The 20,485-nt window shown below is 35.1% G+C and overlaps 1 long non-coding RNA gene across 1 annotated transcript in view; it reads left to right on the plus strand.

The window, feature by feature from the left end:
* Positions 1-10,930: 10,930 nt before the first annotated feature.
* LOC125614268 overlaps positions 10,931-20,485 on the plus strand; it is an 11,215-nt gene continuing 1,660 nt past the window's right edge. The window contains exons 1-2 of the long non-coding RNA XR_007344879.1: positions 10,931-10,943; positions 14,012-14,013. This is a non-coding gene — a long non-coding RNA (uncharacterized LOC125614268). The remainder of the gene's footprint in view (positions 10,944-14,011; positions 14,014-20,485) is intronic.

Consider the following 20,485-nt stretch of genomic DNA (forward strand, 5'->3'; position numbering starts at 1 on the left):
GAAGGGAAGGGAAGGGAAGGGAAGGGAAGGGAAGGGAAGGGAAGAGAAGAGAAGAGAAGAGAAGAGAAGAGAAGAGAAGAGAAGAGAAGAGAGAAAGTTCCCCTGGAACAATTGTTAGCTAGAAAAGGGGAGGTGAAAGCCCTGTCTTGGAGCCCAGATTTACTTACGGATGAGGAGAGTTTTACTTCCACAGTTGTCTGGTGAAGCACTGGGAACATACAGAGACTTCCATCCATCTTACTCAGAAGTTGTTTCCCGATCCAAGTCTATCAACTTATTATGCATAATTTAATAATTTGTGAGCAAGCAGAACCAGGGGAAGGGAAGGAAGGAAGTTAAAAATGAAGAACAGCATAAGAGGAAGCATAGGGTAAAACAATTGCATGGGACCATAGACTGGGCAGAAGTAGGATGGACAATTTATTACTACCCCTACTAGTGCTATGACCTTAAATTCATAACTTATCCTCTAAGACCCATATGCTTATATGATTGATTCTTCCACTCAGATGGGTCTTTGAGAATTAGGGCCATTTTTCAGGAATCTCACTGAAATCTAGTAGGCATCAATGGATTGTTTGATTGAATAATTAATTTATAGTGATAACACTGATTGGAGATATAACCCTCTTTCTAATCAGAGCTAGTACAATATATCCTGTATGTGTTCCAACAGTGTGGAAGAGCTCTGTGTATTAGGCATTTTGCAAAAGTGACTCCTGTTTGATGTTGGGGAGAGAATTCTCATAATTTTTCTACGTCAACCTACACAGACCTACACATACACTGGCAGACTTATCCATATACTCTATGATTTGAGAGGCATTTTTTATACACCAGTGCTTGTGTTAATTTTAGGGTTTTGTCATAGCTAAACAGTTCATTCTACTATTTGCCTAATCTTTTATGTATATAAGGATTCTGTGACATAAAGATAGCAAGAATTACAATGAAAACAAAATAGCAAAGTCTTGAAAACTAATATTAACAAAAATTCAGGAGATCTAAAATTTCATTGTGTCTAGTGTATTCTATTTCAATCTTCACATAGTTTATTCAAATTCCTGCATTATTATTCCCTTAGATCACTGTGATTGAGCCAGAATTTGAGCCTATAATTATTTTTTTCTAAAGTTTCAGAGTCCTACAATATAGAAAGTCCCCAACTTATGCTCTAGCAATTCCCACTCTTTCCTTTTCCCTTTTTGTTATTGTAACAATTCCCTCCCCAAACAATTCCAGGTGCTCCTCATTTTTGAGTCCCCCATATTCAGTGGTTAAATGCTGTACATATCCACACTGGCACATTTTTTCATCTCACATGCTATAACACTGTACTGGATTTTCTAACTGTTGTGTAAGGTAGTCTATCATAGGCCCCAAGTGTCTCTCACATTCAAACAGCAGTGCCTCACTGTCCCTTCATATTGAGCAGTTTTAAAAGCTAGTTTCATAGGAAATTAAATAGATTAAGGTGACCTTAGCTTAACTATTATGATCACTTGCTCCCTGGAAAAGGGAACTAATCTGTTATTTCTTGCTATGAAAGGTACAGAGCCCTTGCTCTTTTGTTCTCTGGCTATGGCAGAAGACACTGTGTACAAAATTACTGTCTGGGCCCTGTGGGATTTGAGGGCAGGTAAAAGAGTGCACTCAGACTGATGTTCCTGCTCTTTGCTGTGCTGTAAATAACAAACTGTCTTGATCCTATTCATTAAGTTGCATTATCTACTTGCAGCACTTACCTGCCCTGGGCAGGCCAACCTTCTTGCTTGCTTAGTTCTCTTCTTTGGAATCTTGTTACTCTGTGCCGTCCTCTATAGGGTTAACTTTCTTCTGGGAAACAACCTCATGGAAAACAATTTTTATTTTAAATATTTTTGAGATGAAAAGATAATTGTTACTTATAACTTCCTGCCACTTAATATAAATGGTGGTTTGTAAAGAGGGTTTTGAGTGCAAAGCTGGTGACTTAAAGAATGTAATAGGATCTGAGAAGAAAACAAGATGATCATCCTTGTGAAGCAATAGGAGAGATAATGGCTAGTAGCCAGAGATATGAGATGCAGCTGGAGGTAGAGCAGATGTCTTACAGGTGATCACAGCTTTGTACCCAGACTTTGGGTAGTGGAGACCCAAGAGACAATATTGACAGAAAAGACTGATCTGTTGATTTTTTTCTCTTTTGAAAATATAGTTTATGGCATTTGCCTTATCTTGGGCACTGTTCTAAGAGCTTTTACTCGTTGGTTCCTAACTACAATCTAAAATGTAATTCTTATTATTATCTTCATTTTGTTAGTGAGGGAACTGAGGCACATAGAGCTCAGTAAACTGAAAACTATACATTTAGTAAGTGCTGGGATTATGGTACTTCTGTAGGGGTGGGTTTATGACTGGGCATGGAGGATTCTGATCCACAGCTTTTGCCTGGTGAGAAACATTAAAGGCAAGAGGCATGTTTAGAGAGGATTTTATGGCATTTTCTCCCTTGGACTATGTTCTGGAATGCTCTTATTTGTTTCTTCAAAAATCCTGGATGAGGATTAAATATTGCTTTTAGACTAATAAACCAACATATTACTATTGAAAACAACAACAATAACAACTTTGTCCGTGTGTGCCAATAATAACCTCTTAGGTACCATCCATAGTTTGCATACCACATTTTGGGTAGCACTGACTTTGTGGAAAGACTAGGACTGGAATTTCAGGTCTGCCATCTCATATTATCCATTTTTGAAATGTTTACCAAAAAATGCTCACTCCAGCTAATGGTGAATACCTTTGTATGTTAATCATTAACATACCAATGTATGTTAATCAATTAACATATTGCTCAGTAAGCATTGAATATTTGCCATTCTCTCTCTCTCTCTCTCTCTCTCTCTCTCTCTCTCTCTCTCCACTCCATTAAGGTCAGTGGGTACTATTTTCTTATTTTTGTACTTCATTCCAACCTCTCACTTTTCTTTTTCTCCCTTCATCCATAATGACCTGTTCTACAGGAGTCCTGAATCAGCCATACCTGCTTTGATCTCTGCATCTTTGCAAATACTCTTTGCTCTTCCTACAACTCCATCCAGCAATCCCTTCTTCAATTGTCAATATTCCATTCATCTCAAAGGCCTAATCTTTGTCTCCAATGAAACTTTTCTTGATTATTTCAATCAGGGTGACTCTCATCTGGGCACTAAACTATTTGTTTCTCAGAAATGTTTTCTTCCTTGGGAAAAGACTCTTACCCTATTTATTTACTCACCCTGTCCAAACTTCCTTTCTAGATGTATGGATCTGTATCTGGGCTATGGTACCAGAAACCACAGTTGAGTCTGGGAAGAATTAGGTGGATTTTAGAGAGTATACTCCTTAATGCAAAATATAAATATTGGGGGTATCTGTGATGCAACATTCAATAGCAATCCTATGTTGGTTCCAAATAGTTTTGTCAATGATCAGTTTGAAGACTAAGGGCATAGAAGTGGGAGAACTGGAATTGAGGACTGTACTTCATTGAATATTGGGCTTCCAAAGGTATTTATGTCCTAATCCTCAGAACCTTACATGGCAACAAGGACTTTACATGTGTGATTAAGTATCTTAAGATGAGGAGATTATCCTGAATTTCCAGGTAGACCCAATGCAAAATCATGTGGATCAGAAGAAGAAAGCAACGTATAATATAGAGGAAATAAAATGGCGGTTGTTTTAAGCTATGTACAGAGGAAGGCTGAAGGGTCAACTTCCCATTCAGAGAAGGAGGCCCTGATAGCAAAGGTCAAAGGGATAAATTTGTAGATGCTACTCTTTTAGTTTTGAATATGGAGTTAGAATCTGTGAGCCAAAGAATACAAGCAGCTTGTAAAAGCTGAGAATAGTCAAGGAATGAATTCAGTACAGAGCATGCAGAAGGCATGTAGCCTTGCCTAACTCATAATATTTACCTAGTAAGACCATTTCTTCCTCCTGACCTCCAAAAATATAGAAAAATAAGTATGTGTTGTCTTAATCCCTAAATTTGTGATTATCTGTTACAGAATCAATAGGAAACTAGTACATACTCAAGCAACAGAGGTGAAATAATGCTGTAACAAATAACCAAAGTATGGAACTGACTTTAGAATTGGGCAATTGGCAGAGGATAAAAGAATTTGAGGCACATTGTAGGAAAGAAAAACCTAGCTTGCCATAAGGTTTTGAACTTTATTTGATGTTGAAATGGGATCAGACTTTGGGGGCCTTTGGTATGGAGTAATATATTTGCATGTGGGACAAATATGAATCTTTTTGGTAAGCTGAATAATGTTAACCCAATAATGTGTTCAAATTCTTTGGTGGTGAATGGATGGAAATGGAGAACATCATGCGAAGTGAAATAAGCTAGACTAAAAAAATCAAGGGTCAATTGTTTTCTCTTGTATGTGGAAGCTAGAGCAAAATAAAGAAAAGAAGGAGGGCAGGATCAGACATCATAAAGATATAAGGAAGATTGGGCTGTGGATGTGGCTCAAGTGGTAGCGCGCTCGCCTGGCATGCGTGCGGCCCGGGTTCGATCCTCAGCACCACATACAAACAAAGATGTGTCCGCCGAAAACTAAAAAATAAATATTAAAATTCTCTCTCTCTCTCCCTCTCTCTCTCTCTCTCTTAAAAAAAGATATAAGGAAGATCATTAGAGTGGAAAAAGGAAATGGAAAGGGAGAGAGAAGGGATAGGAAAGGAGAAGAAATATGGGATTTTTAAAAATCATGCTATGTGCATATATAAACATGCCATAGGGAATTTCACCTTCATGTATAAGCAGAAGGAACCAATCAGAAATAAATAGATAAGAGAAAGGAAGAAAAGTAGAGGAAGGAGAATGGAGGGAGGGAAGAAAGGAGGGAAATGGAGGAAATGTGAATTGAAAGGCCCATTCCTCACAGATAACAAATCTTGCTGCATCCTGATGTAGTAGTGGAAAACAACTCATTTGTAACTCTTTTTCTGTTTTTTTTTTTTTTTTTGAGGAGGGGTACCAGGGATTGAACTCAGGGGCACTAAAGCACTGAGCTGCATCCCCAGCCATATTTTGTATTTTATTCAGAGACAGGGTCTCACTGAGTTGTTTAGTGCCTTGCCATTGCTGAGACTGGCTTTGAACTCACGATCCTCCTGCCTCAGCCTCCCAAGCACAGGGATTACAGGCATGCACCACCTAGCCCGGTTTCCTTGTACCTCTTTTATGATGACACCAGTCCCATTCAGGAGGTCTCTTAATGACTTAATAACATCCTAAAAGTCCTACCTCTAAATACTATCACATTGGTAATTAAATTTCAACGTATGACTTTTAGGGGAACATATATATTCCAACCATAAGAGCAAGACTGAACATATATTTGTCTTTAATGGAGAGGAGAATTAAAATTCATTATATGGTTGTGTATGTTAGTGGTGGTGGTGGACATTAGGGAAAGCTGTACATAGCTTAAAACAACCACCATTTTATTTCCTCTGTATTATATGTTGCTTTCTTCTTCTGATCCACATGTTTTTGTTTGAGTCAACAGTCATGGGACTGCTTGATTAAGCTGGAAACTCTAAGAATCTACCCACATCAGGGGACTTGGAAAGGGAGAGCTAGAAAACAAGACTCATTTGGGACTACTAAGTCTTCTTTCCATGTAGTCGCAAAGCCTCTCCCTCACCACATGAATTTTCCATAAGGACTATACAATAAGGTAGCTGAATGTGTTACAAGGAAATTGGGGCTCCCTTTAATGTGAAATGAGAAGCTTCCAGGCTTTCTTAAGGCATAGATCCAGAAATGGCGCATCATCACCTCCATTTTATTCTTTAGTTACAGGACAGACCATATTCAATGTGGCAAGTAACTTCACAGGGATATGAAAATCAAGAGTTATCATTCATAGGAATTCATCATTGAAAACTAGCTAAGACAGTATAGGAACTGAGAATCAAGAGAAATTTGGCATATGGAAAAAAGATAATTAATTTATACTCTCACTGAATTTGTGGTGCATCAAAGGAATTCAAGTGGTAAATTCTATAAATCAATTGGATATATGAGGTTAGAATTGATGAGAAGAGTTTGGATACTCAGTCTTCATCAGGAATACCAAAATATAGTGGCTTAAAGGATTTTATAAAAAGGAGTGGAGACTGTCACCAAGTGTCAATCATTATAGAGATTTTAATTAAGATGAGATGAGGAATGATAAACATCCACTGTGTTATTTACATTGGAGGTCATTGGTGTTGACAGAAGATGTTTTGTGAACTTGGTAGGTGAGAAATTATCCAATTATGGAGGGAGTATAGGACGACTATCAGAGAGTAACCCACTTTCTCAAGAAAAGACAGCAGCTAGGTTGGGATGTGAAGGGCAGGAGAGAATTCTTGTATGAGATTATCTTTATTGTCTGTCCTCACTATTCAAATAGCTCCATGATAGCAAGGGCTATGTTTTCTTCCTTTTTTCTAGGGCATCTAGTAGTGACTGATTCATAGTAGGTGCTCTCTAGAGCTTTATTTATCTATCATCTATCTGTCCTTATATATCCATCTGCCAAATCTACTAGTACCATAAAAAGCAAAACCATTCATTAAACTATGCCACCCAGTGGAATGCTGTACTATGAAGGATTTAAACAGAATGAGGTATTTCTATTTGTATTTGATAGTGATAAAGTCCTACACCTTACTGTTGAGAAAAGCAAGCCAATGTGGAAACATAAGTGAAGTGCAATTCCTGAAAGAAATCTCTCATCTTCTGTCCCTCAGTTTTTAAAAATTTATTCTTTTTAGTTATATACAACACCAGAATACACACTCACATTATTACAAAAGCCTGGAACACAACCTGCTCCAATTTAGTCCCCAACACTCCCCCACCCATTTCTACATTCCCCTTTCTCCACTGTGCCAATCCCTTTTCAATCTATTTACAGTTTACTTTTGAAAAAATTAGTGCCCTGTGGATGCAACTGATGCCAGGACACACCATGCCTTAATTTTTAAGAGTTTAGTCTATATTAAGAATAGTAGCTTTTTGTCTGTTGCCCAAGTAGCAAATATTTTCTCACAGTTCATTAGTAAAATTTTGATCATTTTTTAACATGCAGAAATCATCTTTCTGAAAAGTTTTATGGAATCACATCCCTCAATCTTTTCTCTTTTTGTTGCATCTGTATCTTGATAGTTTAAAAATGTTTCCTAAACCCAGGTTTAAAAATTCACCCAATTGTAGGACTTTTGTGATATAGTGTTTCACATTTAGATTCCTTATCTATTTGAAGTTTCTTTCTGTGAAAGATACAATATGTCTCTATTTTTTCTCCAAATGTCTAGCCAAATGTCCAAGCACCATTTATTTTAAAAGTCTATTTAGTTCTAATATATTTAGATGCCATGTTGATTATATCCCAAAGTTCCATTGCATTTCTTTTTAAAAAAAAATCCTTCTTTTTTTTTTTTGGGGGGGGGGTTACTGGGGATTTAACCCAGGGGCCTTGAACTTGTGATTGTCCTGCCTCAGCCTCCCAAGTTGCTGGGATTACAGATGTGTGCCACCACACCAGGCTCTCCATTGCAATTTTATTTGAGTTTATTTCCATATTTTCTATTTTATTCCATTCCTACATGTTCATAAGCCCATTGCACATTGTTTTAATTATACAGGCTTCTATAATATGCGTTAATGTCCTCTAGGACTAGGCCACTTGTCATAGCTTTTCTTTTTTTAGTAGTTCCCTGGAAAATTCTTAACTTTATTTTTTCCACATAAATTTTAACATCAACTTGCCTAGTTCTACCAATTTGAAATATATATATATATGTGTATATATATATATATATATATATTTTAAAAAAGCATATTGATATCTTTATTGGGATTGCAAAATTTTAAAATTAATTTGAGGAGATCTGAAATTTTAATGATGTTGAGTCTTCCTATCCAAAGTAAGGGATGTCTTTCCATTTGTTTGAATTTCTTATTTTGCCTTTTAAGAGGGTTTTAAAGTTTTCCTTGAATAAGTCTTGCACATTACAAAAATGTATCCCTAAGGGTATTTTTAGGTTGCTTAACTGTATTATTTATTCATTTATACTATGGCAAAAGCACTTAGCATTTGATCTATGCTGGGATTGAACCCAGGTCCCCACTTTAACAGGCCATTGCTCTCCTACTGAGCTACACCTCCAGCCCCACAATATATGTCAACTACAGATACAGCCTTATACAAAAGATTTCTATCTTCTTTTTGTTGCTATTGTAAATGGGGTTTTCTCTATTGTTTTGTCTTCTAATTGGTTATTATTTGTTAAAATAATTGGTTATCATTTGTGTATTTTGTGGCCTGCCCCTCTAATGAGTTGTTTTATTATTTAAGTTATTTTTACCATTAATTCTCTGGGATTTTCCAGGTACACATTCATATCATCTGTAAATAGAGATAATGTTTCTTCCTTTTTTCTAATCCTTATCTCATTAGTGAATTTCTCTTGCTTAATTGCAGTGGCTAATCCTTCTGGTATTATCCTTCTGAATCATAGCGGAGAGAGTAAGCAACTTTAACTGGTTCCTGATCATAGTGGAAATGCCTTTAATGCTTCTTCCATTAAAATTTATCATTGCTTTTTATCAAAAAATGAGTATAGGGACTGGGGCTGGGGCTCAGTGGTAGAACACTCACCTAGCATGTGTGAGGCACTGGACTAGATCCTCAGCACCACATAAAAATAAAGGTATTGTGTCCACCTATGACTAAAATATAAATATTTTTTTTAAAATGAGTATAGGCTGGGAGCATTGGTACAGAACTGTAATCCCAGTGACTCAGGAGGCTGAGGCAGAAGGATTACAAGTTTGAGACCAGCCTGAGCAACTTAGGGAGGCCTTAAGCAATATAGCAAGGTCCTGTTTGAAAATAAATAAAATAAAATAAAAAGGACTGGAGATATGGCTCAGTGGATAAGATCACAGGGTTCAATCCCTGGAACCAATAATAATAATAAAAAAGTATAGAATTTCTTCAAAGGCGTTTTTTAGTCATCAATAGAAACATGTTTTTTTTCTTAGAATTATTAACATTATGGGTTTATGGAATTATTAATATTCAATCAACTTTGCATTCTTGGGATAAGATAATCTTCACTGTGGTATAATATTTTCTTTTTAAAAATTTTTTAGTTGTTGATAGACCTTTCTTTCTTTTTTTATTTTTTTTATATGTGGTGCTGAGAATCGAACCCAGTGCTTCACATATGCTAGGCAAGTGCTCTACCACTGAACTATAAGCCCAGCCCCAATATTTTCTTAAAGTATTGAATCTGTGTACAAATGCATTCTAACTTTTAATATTCTATATTTTTATTTTTCATACTATATTTACTAGCCATAGATATCAAAGTCATAATTGTTCTATTTAAAAAAAATAAGAAGTTCTCCTTGGTTTTTAACACTCTAAAACAATTTCAGTATTATTGAGACAATACAATCTTAGAAAGTTTGATAGATTGCCTTTGTGAAACCATCTAGGCCTTGAGATTCTTTCGTGGACTACTCGATAATTTTCTTCTAGGAAAACTGATCTCCTTAAGTTTTCCATAACTAGTGATTTCAATTTTGATTATATGTATTTCCTAAGAAATTATCCACCTCATAATTTCCAAATGAAAATTTACTTCCATAGAAGTCTGCTAAGTGGGCTCAGTGATTTTTAAACATTTCTTCTGATTCAATAGTTATTTTTTCATTGCAATTTCTTATTTTATATGTATTTGTTTTCTCCTCTTTTCATGATTATGTTAGCTAGTGGTATGTCTATTATTTTTAAAGAAACCAGAAAAAAGGTTTTTTTCTCTTTTCTACATCATCACTACATCCTACCTTCTTATTTTGTATTTATTATGTCCTTCCTGGTACTTGCTTCCCTTGATTTACTTTTTATTCTTTCTCTAGTTTTTTGAGTTAAAAATTTAATTAATTGTTATCATTCTTTAATTTATATTGATAAAAGAAGTTATGGCTTTGGATTTTCCTCTGGCCATGTTTTTAAAGTATGACAAAGATCCTGATTATATATTCATTCATTGTCTTTTTTTAATAAATTCCATAATTTTAACTTCTAGTTCTCCATTTACCCACATGTTGTTTAGTAGGTGGTCAGTTAAATTTTAGAATGAGTATTATTCAAGAAAACTGGAATCTCCGAGATAATACCAAAGGCTTAACATGTGTGTCATCAGGATCCCATAAGAAAAAAAAAAGAATATAGTGTTGAAAAATTATTAGAGAAATTAGTAGCTAAAAGCTTCCTCCAAATTAGTATAAAGATGCACTGGTGATTTGTTCATGAGTTCTCAGAGCATTTTGATTGATTTGTTTATTAGTGCTAACAGCTTTTGATGGAATATTTAATGTTTTCTATATATAGAATCATATCAGATGCAAACAGAAAATTTTACCTCTCCCTTTTCTTTTTTGATGTCTTTTATTTCTTTTTACCTTGTAATTGCTTTAGCTAGAACTTTCAGTACTCCACTGAATAAAAATGACATTAGTGGGCACCCCTATCTTGTCCCTTATTGTATAGAATGATGTTAGCTGTGGGATTGTTGTACATGGCTTTATTATATGGATGAAATTTTCTTCCATATTAATTTGTGGGAAGTTTTTATTATGAAAGTCTGTTGAATTTTGTTCAAATTCTTCTCAGCATTTATTATGAATGATCTTATTTTTATCCCTCATTCTGTTCATATAATATATCCCATTTATTAATATACATATGCTTAACTATTCTTGCATCCCAAGGATAATCTCACTCAGTCATGGTGCACTATCATTTTAAAATGATGTTGAATTAAGTTTGCTAGTATTCTCCTGAGAATTTTTGCACATATATTCATCATGGATATTGCGCTGTAATTTTCTTGTAGTTTCCTTATCTGGCTTTGATATCAGGGAAATGTTAGCCTTGTAAAATGAGTTTGGCAATGTTTCCCTCTCTCCAATTATCAGGAAGGATTTAAAAAGGATTGGCATTAATTCCTTCTTAGATGTTTAATAGAATTTACCCTTAACGTAATCCTGTTTCTATGCTTTTCTTTGTTGGAAACTTTTTGTTTGACTCAACATCTTTTTGCAGGGGGCAGAGGGGTACCAAGGATTGAACTCAGAGGCCCTTGATCACTGAACCACATCCCCAGCCCTATTTTGTATTTTTTATTTAGAGACATGGTCTCACTGAGTTGCCTAGTGCTTCACGACTCAATAGCTTTTAAAAAATATTTTTTAAAAAATATTTGATTGATTTATTTTTATGTGGTGCTGAAGATCAAACTCAATGCTTCCATGTGCTAAGCAAGCACTGTCCCACTGAGCCACAACCCCAGCCTATTGACTCAACATCTTTGTTATTCATTTGTTTAGATTTTCTATTTCTTCATGATTTCTTCCTGGTAGGTTGTTTGTTTCTAAGAATTCATTCATTTCTTGTAGGTTTTTAAATTTGTTGGCAAGTAATTGTTCACAGTGTTTTCTTATTTCTGTGATATCAGTTATAATGTCTCATCTTTCAATTATTGTTTGATTTGAGTCCTCTCTTTTGCCCTCATTAGTATAGCTAAAGGTTTGTCAATTTTATCTTTTTAAAAAATCAGCTCTCTTTTCTCTCTTTTCTATTGTTTTCTTCTATCTCTATTCTAATATTTATTTTCTTTTTTATCTTGACTTTGGACTCAGTTTGTGTGTGTGTGTGTGTGCGCGCACGCGCGCGTGCGTTTTGCTTTTGTTTTTAGTTTCTTGAAGTATAAAAGTGTGAAGTGTGAACTTATGATGTGCATTTGAGATCTTTATTTTTTCTTAATATAGGTTTTTTTCTTTATACCTTTTCATCTTAGGACTGCTTCTGGTGTGTCCCATACATTATGCATCCATTTTCTTTCATCCAAAGATCCTATTTTGAGTTTTTTAATTTCTTCCTTCCTTCTTTTGCAGTACTACTGATTGAACCCAGGGGGGCACTATACAACTGAGCATCCCTAGTCCCTCCCCCAAATACCTGTAGTTTAATTTTAAAATTTTCATTGGTGCACTATGATTATGCATAATAATGGAATTCATTTTGACATATTTGTACATACAGATAACAGAATTTGAGTGATTTCATTTTTGTAATTTTATTTTGAGATAAAGTCTAAGTTGTCCAGGCTGGCCTTGAACTTTTTATTTATTTATTTATAGTCAGACACAATACCTTTATTTTATTTATTTTTATGTGGTGCTGAGGATCGAACCTACCGCCTCCCTCGTGCTAGGTGAGGGCTGTACCGCTGAGCCACAACCTCAGCCCCTGGCCTTGAACTTTTGAGCCATCTACCTCAGTCTCTCACATAGCGGGATTACAGGCATGCCCAGCCCCTTTTTATTTCTTTTTTGACCCATTAATTGTTGAGAAGTGTTACTTAATTTCCAAAATTCTTCCTTTTACCAATATCTTGTTTTATAACATTGTGATCAGAAAAGGCAATTGAGATGATTTACACCATCTTAATTTTATCAAGATGTATGGCCTAACATATGGTCTATCTTGGTGAATGGTCCTTGTGCACTTGAGAGGAATGTGTATATACACATACATACACATGTACCTATGAATCTGTGTATAAGGATGCATGTATATAGGTGCATGAATGTGTATGTGTGTATGCACATACACTATACCATTTGTGCAATTTTTGTATATATATACATATATATTTTAGATTTTATAAACATACGTACAAAAATTCTTTATGATATCAAGGCTGTTTAGAGATCATATGAATAGCAAATAAATGCATATTATTTCTCTTTGGAGGTGAAGGGAAACTGGTGCTGAGAAGCTGTTCAAATAAGCACTGAAGAGAATATGTTTCCAAATACAATAACAGCAAGTTATTAACCAATTGCTGATTGGATGAAGTCAATAATTTTAATAATATTAATTATGGGTACCTTAATGAATGGGACCATGGTACTAAAGTTGTGGTAATCCATAGTGAAGTGCCATTCTTACTTCCCAAGTTTAATAATAGGCCAGACCTGATTGTTAACTGAAGAAGTAGTGGGGTAACCACCTTTTCTCCAATTAGGACTTGTAAAATGAGTCTCAATTTTATTTTAACATGTAATGGGGAAAATTAACTGTTTTACCAAGAGGAAGTTTCATGGGGCTCAATTTTTTTCAAGTGAAATGGTTTAAGTGCCAAAGACTGGATTTAATTTTAATTTGTAACCAATTGTGTCAGATCATCCATTTCCACTATGGGATATTTTAGGCAATGGGTGGTATTCTACATGGGTAATTAAGGAAGGCAGTAGTTATAATAGTTAAGATGAAGCATAAGTATCTGCCCTCTATTTTATGTTCAGTAACTTTCCTGAGGCTTATAGGGCATACCTGGTTTAAATTTAGAGGGGCTCCCAAGTATAATAGTAATTTGAGCCTCAGTATTAATTAGATCATGAAGATTTGCCAGTTGGTGCAAATCAGCAGGTGTTAGATATTAAATTTATTCATAACCTATGTTGTAGAGGCACAGAAGTCAACAGCACCCTCATATCATTTTCTTCTATAAATGCATTTAGTAAGTGTTGTATTTCCCATTTTGTCAAACTGAAACTTTTGTTTCAGGCTTTTCCCCTTCTCTAACCCAGTTTTCTTTTTCTTTTTTTCCTCTCTCCCCATTCTTACCTTCCTTTCCTTATCATCACCCTGCTGCTTTGGGAGAGTGAAATTCTCTCTTCATATTTATAAATTCCTTCTTCCAGAGAGCCTCATATCAATATCATCAGAGTTAATGGCCTCCACATGGCAATGGTTACTTTATAGGATTTCAAGGCCCATGACTCAAGTCAGGTTTGAATTAACCCCTTGGTGTGCCATGGGGTTGCCTTGGGTGTTTTATTTTCTTATGATGATCAGCATCAAGATCATTGTTGTGGAGGAGGTATAGGCAGCAGTGACAGAAACAAAGGCATTTTGAAAGATCCAAGTGAGTCACCTGGTTATAGGAGTGTGGAACTCAGCATGTCACAAATGACTGCATTCCACCCCCCTCTAATAATTACTTTCTCACTATAATAACTTCTCTTTGATAAGCTGAACACTCTATACAATGGAGACCAATGCCTATTTGAGATGGGCAACCAATCTGTTAAAGGACTATGGCCATTCATTCCCCTGGGGGGCCCAGCACCATTCAGAGTTTATGCTGAAGTCTTTCTAAGATCAGGTAGGTCTGGGTCAAGACAAATGACACAAGGCAACTTTATGGAGGATGTCATCAGTATTATCCCTGTGAATTATCTAATCTCCAAACTTAGGTGTGTTAAATCTATAAGAAGTTTCAGTACAACTCACCAAATGCAGTACAAAGAAGCTCAGCTCAAAGATCATAGAGTTTAAGGGCCTTAGACTTAACAGTATCTGAAAAGTGCCTCCTTGCTATCAGACAAATAAAACAGCTATCAGTAAAATAAAATTAAAAATAACCATCCCCATGAATGGTAGTCATCATCTAGACTATGCTCTTTACTGCATCAATTGTTGTGGCCCCTCATGGAGGCAGGTGTATCTCCATCTAAATTTTGTTCTGGAGAAGCTTCATTATCAATCAATAGGATATTTCGCACCAAGAAGGATGAAAAGAAGAATGATTATGCACATGAGATTTCCTTGGGCAATCACTGTGGCTTTCAAGCAGGCTTGAAAATGGCTTGTGAGTTGTAGAGAGAGAAACTTGGCTTTAGGACATAAGGTCAAGGTGAGAGGTCAAACATCCCTGGTTTGAACTTCCATCTTGAATTAGTCTGTTTTCTGTTGCTAATAACACAGACTGGGTAAATTATAAATAAATTAAGTTTATTTTCATTTACACTTCTTGTCCAAGTTAGAGAGCCCACATCTTGTGATGAGCTTTTTACTTGCAGAGTCCCAAGGTAACACAGGTCAGCATGAGGCAAGATGTAGGATATGCACATATGTGTATGTCTTGATCATTTTCCCTTTTCTATGAAAACCTAATCAAAAAAAACCTCATCAAAAAACCCTATCAAAGTATGCCACTCTCAATAGTTGATGTTTATCTAATCCTAGTCTCTTCCAAAGGCCACCTATAAACACTATAGTGGGATTGATTTTCCACTCTCTTAATACTTCACAATGGGGCTAAATTTCAAAACAGGTTTCTATAGGGACAAACCATATTCAAATAATATCATTTTTGGTGTCACAGCAAGGAACAAATCAGTCCTTCTCATCAACTTCTCCAGATTTGAGACAGAAGAGGAAGGGTGAGGGATTATGTTTCAAAATTGTCAGCACTGAGATATCAAAAATGGTGTCAATCTTTATAAAAAGGAATAAAATAATGATACATGCTGTAATATAGAAAGTTTCCTTTGAAACTATATGTAACTAAAAGAAGCCAAACTCAAAAGGCCACATATTGTTCAATTCCATTTATATGAAATGGCTAGAATAAGAAAATACATAGAGACAGACTGCAGATTAATGTTTGTCAAGGTCTGGCAAACTGGGTAGGAGTGACTGCTAATGGGCATTACGTTTCTTTTCAGGGTAATAAAAATTTCTGAAATTAAATATTCGTAATGCTGGCATAGCACTGAGAAAAGACTAAAATGTGTTAAATTATGCTCTTCAATAGGGTCAATCTTTAGGTTGTGAATTATATTCCAATAAAAAGCCACGTTGAATTCCTATTGTATGGGGACTGGGGTAGTGGCTCAGTGGTAGAGCGCTCTCCTAGCACATGCGAGGCCCTGGGTTTGATCCTTAGAACCATATAAAAATAAATAAAATAAAGGTATTGTGTCCAAGTACAACTAAAAATAAATATTTTTAAAAAGAATTCCTATTGTAACACAATAGGCTAAATTGGCATAAAACATAGCTAAAAGAAGGTGGATCTAGTTGTCAATAGACCTTTATTTTATTTATTTATTAATAATATTATTTATTAATGTGCGGTGCTGAGAATTGAACCTAGTGCCTCACACTTGCTAGGCAAGCACTCTACCACTGAGCTATAATCCCAGGCCTACGTAGCAATCTTGAAGAACCCTGTTTTACTTATTTTTGAAATCAGAGTGTAAGACACATAGTGCACATCTAATATATGCCTTAGAATACACAAGTGATGCATAAAATCATTTATTCAGCTAATCTTTGTAAACACACTGTATATTATAATCACTGTAATAAAAACACTGTTGGCTTATGAATTCAATCTTGTGCTTATTTATAAATAAGAGAAACAAAAAATATGTATTTCCTGCCCATGAAAGAAATTCAGAACAGGAGGAGCAAAGATGGCAGATTAGAAGAAGGGCATACTTCCAGCAGTTCCTCAGCATCAAACTTATAAAGCAGGAAGAGTACTCCCCAGCAAGATGGGGAACAAAGGGAACTCACCAAAACTATATACTGGACTGTAAAAGAAACTGTAGAGACACAGAAAGCCAGAAACTTTGAACAGAAAATAAGAAATGATTTACTATAGATGTGCTAACTTAACTGTCAGCCATAGTAGTGGCCACTAAGGGGAGAGGGGAGAGTAGGTAGAGAGAGAGGATGGTATGGTAGGAAAGGTGGGTCAGTGAAAACAACCAAAAACTGATTACTAAAATGCTCTATGAATGTAAAGAAGATTTAAGAATGAATTAAGAGAGCAAATACAGGAAATAAAAAAACACAGAAATAGAAATACTTTTAAAAAAATATTTATTTTTTAGTTGTAGTTGGACACAATACCTTTATTTTACTTATTTTTATGTGGTGCTGAGCATTGAACCCAGGGCCTTGCACTTGCTAGCTGAATGCTCTACCGCTCAGCCACAATCCCAGTCCCAGAAATAGAAATACTTTTGAAAAAACAATCAGAACTCCTGGAAATTAAAGACACAAAGAATCAAGTTAAAAATTCACTTGAAAGCATCACCAACAAATTAGACTGCATATAAAATAGAACTTCAGTGCTTGATGACAGAACCTCAGGCCTTGAAGACAGGATACATGAATTCGAGTACACAGAATATAATAAAGGTAAAACATAATAGAACATGATCAGAATATATGAGAACTATGGAACAACATCAAGAGACCAAACCTGAGAATTAATGGCATAGAAGAGAACATGGCGATACAAACTAAAGGCATTAAGAACATCTTTAATGTGATAATAACAGAAAATGTTCCCTATATCAGAAATGAAGTAGACATCTAAATCAGGATGTAAACAGGACTCCAAATAGACTAAATCATAATCTCTCAAGACACATCATAATCAAAATGCCTAATGTAGAAAATAATAGAAGAATTGTAAAAGTTGTACTAGAGAAACATCAGGTCACATTTAGAGGCAAACCAATAAGGGTCACTTCTGACTTCTCAATTCAGACCCTAAAATCAAGGAGGGCCTGGAATGAGATATTCCAAACAATAAAAGAAAGCAATTGCCAGCCAAGATTCCTTTACCTAGCAAAGCTCTCTTTCAAATTTGAGCAGAAAATAAAAACTTTCCTCAATAACAATGCACTAAAAGAATTCATGACCACCAAGCTAGCACTACAAAGAACACTCAAAGATAGACTGCTCAAACAGGATCCCAAAAACAAACCCCAAACTGCCAAATAAAGGAATATCAATAGAATAATCTACTAAATGAGAATCAAAACAGAATTAAATAGAGCAAAAAAATCAAAATGGCAGAAAGCACAAACACATATCCATACAAACACTAAATATAAACGGTCTCAACTGCCTGACTAAAAGACACAGATTAGCAGAATGGATCAAAAAAAACAGACCCAGGGCTGGGGTTGTGGCTCAGTGGTAGAGCACTTGCCTAGCAAACGCAAGACCCTGGGTTTGATCCTCAGAACCACATAGAAATAAATAAATTAAATTAAAGTATATAAGAAAAAGAGAACCAACTATATGCTGTTTGGAAGAGACTGATCTCACAGACAAAGATACCCACAGGTTGAAGGTAAAAGGATGTAAATAATATTCCATGAAAATGGAGTCCAAAATTAAGCAAGAATAGCTGTTCTCATATTTAACAAAGCAGATTTCAGGCAAAAATTAATCAGGAGAAACAACAAAGGCAACTACACTCTGCTACAAGAACAAACCCAATAAGAAGATATAATGATAGTAATCAAATATGCCACAAATATCAGTGCACTTAATTACATTAAAAATGCTCCTTGACATTAAATCTCAGACAGACCCCAATACAACAATCCTGGGTGATTTTGACATACCCTTACACCAAAAGACAGGTAATCAAAGCATAAAATCACCAAAGATACTCCCAGCATAAATGATACTATGAGTCAAATGGACCTAACAGACATCTACAGAATAGTTCACCCCCAAACAGCTAAATTTACCTTATTCTTGAAATCTCATAGAACATTTTCCAAAAGAGACTGTATTCTAGGTCAAAATGTAAGTCTTAGCAAACTACATAAACACATGGAGATTGAACAATATTTTTAAGTGAAGAATGGATCCAGGAAGAAGTGGTGAGAGAAGAAATGAAGAAATTCTTAGAAACAAATGAGAACAGAGATACAACATATCAACATCTCTAGGACAGAATGAAAGCATTTCTAAAAGGAAATCTTATAGTATTGGGTACCTATACTTAAAAGGTAGAGAAACCTCAACTAAATAAGCTACAATACACCTCAAGGTCTTAGAAAAGGAGGAACAAACTAATTCCAAAATCAGTAGATGATATAATAAAGAAAACATCTGAAATTAATAAAATTGAGAACAAAAAATACACAGGATCAGAGCAATGAAGAGTTGATTCTTCAAAATGATAAATAAAATTGATACACCCTTAGCCAAACTAACCAAACGAAAGAGAAAGCCCAAAGTATTGCAATTAAAAGTGAAAAAAAGGAGATATAACCACATAAACTTCTGAAATGCAGAGAATCATTAGAAACTATTTTGAAAATTTATACACCAATAAACTGGAAAATATAGAAGACACTGAAAAATTTCTAGACACATATGACCTACCCACATTGAACCAGGAAGATATAAAAAAATCTAAACAGACCATTACCAAGTAATAAAATTGAAACAGCAAGTAAATTCCTTCTAACAAAGAAAGCAGATTCTCAGCTGAATTCTGCCTGTCCTTTAAAGAAAAGCTAACACCAGTCTTTCCAAATTAGTCTATGAAATTGAAAGAGAAAGAACACTCCCAAATACATTCTATAAAGCTGGTATAACCCTGATGCTCACATTAGGCAAAGAAACATAAAGGAAAGAAAATTACCAACCAACATCCCTGATGAACAGAGCTGCAAAAATTCTTAATAAAATATTGGCAAACTATATTTAGAAACACATCAAGAAGATAATGCACAATGATCAATGGGTTTTATCCCAGTGATTCAAGGGTGGTTCAACATATGCATATATGTATAATATTTTATAAACATACAATGTCATATGTCCAACAAAGAGTATTATACAGAATAATTTTTGCAATCCTAAAAACCCTCTGTTTATCACTCGTCTCCCACCTCTGAATTCCCGGCAACCACTGACCATTTTACTGTCTCTATAGTTTTTCCTTTACTCTAATGTCATATATTTGAAATCATATAGTATGTAGTCTTTTTAGACTGACTTCTTTGACTTAGCATTATGCATTGAAGGTATTTCCATATCTTCCAATGATCAGCTCCTTCTTTTTGTAACTGGATAATATTCTGTTATATGAATATACCAGTTTCCTTATCCATTGGATAACTGGCTGCTTCCAGTTTGGAGCATTTAGGAATAAAGCTGTGATAAACATTTGTGTTCAGGTTTCTATATGAACATATAATTTCAAATTAATTGCCAAATACCTAAAGGAAGAATTTTTGTACCTTTAAGACTTTGTGTCAGAAACTGCCAAACTGTCATTCAAACTGAGTGAGTGTACCATTTTGCATTCCCATCAGCAAAAGTGAAACTTCTTTTTCTCCATATCCTTGCAAAAATATAGTATTGTCAAATTTTGGGGTGCTGGGGAATGAATCTAGGGCCTCATGCATGCCAGACAAGTGCTCTACCACTGAGAGCTTTGTGTGTTCATGCATGTGTATGTGTGTTAACCTTTCCAAGAACATAACAGTATTTCATTATAGTTTTAATTTGCAACTCCTTCATTAAAAATATATTGAGAACTTTTTCATGTGATTATTTACCAACTATATATCTTTTAGCCTATGATGTGACCTCAGAAGTGGACTTCATTTGCTGAAATTTTGTCAAACACAAAATGATTTATTTTTCCTCCTCCTCCTCCTCCCCCTTCTTTTTATGGAGATCTTTGCCTTGCTTTAAGCTGAACAAAATTGGAAGTCATTGCACTCAACAGTAATACTAAATAATGC

This window comes from Marmota marmota, unplaced genomic scaffold (assembly GCF_001458135.2).
Source record: "Marmota marmota marmota unplaced genomic scaffold, marMar, whole genome shotgun sequence".
In the NCBI taxonomy this organism is placed as follows: domain Eukaryota; kingdom Metazoa; phylum Chordata; class Mammalia; order Rodentia; family Sciuridae; genus Marmota; species Marmota marmota.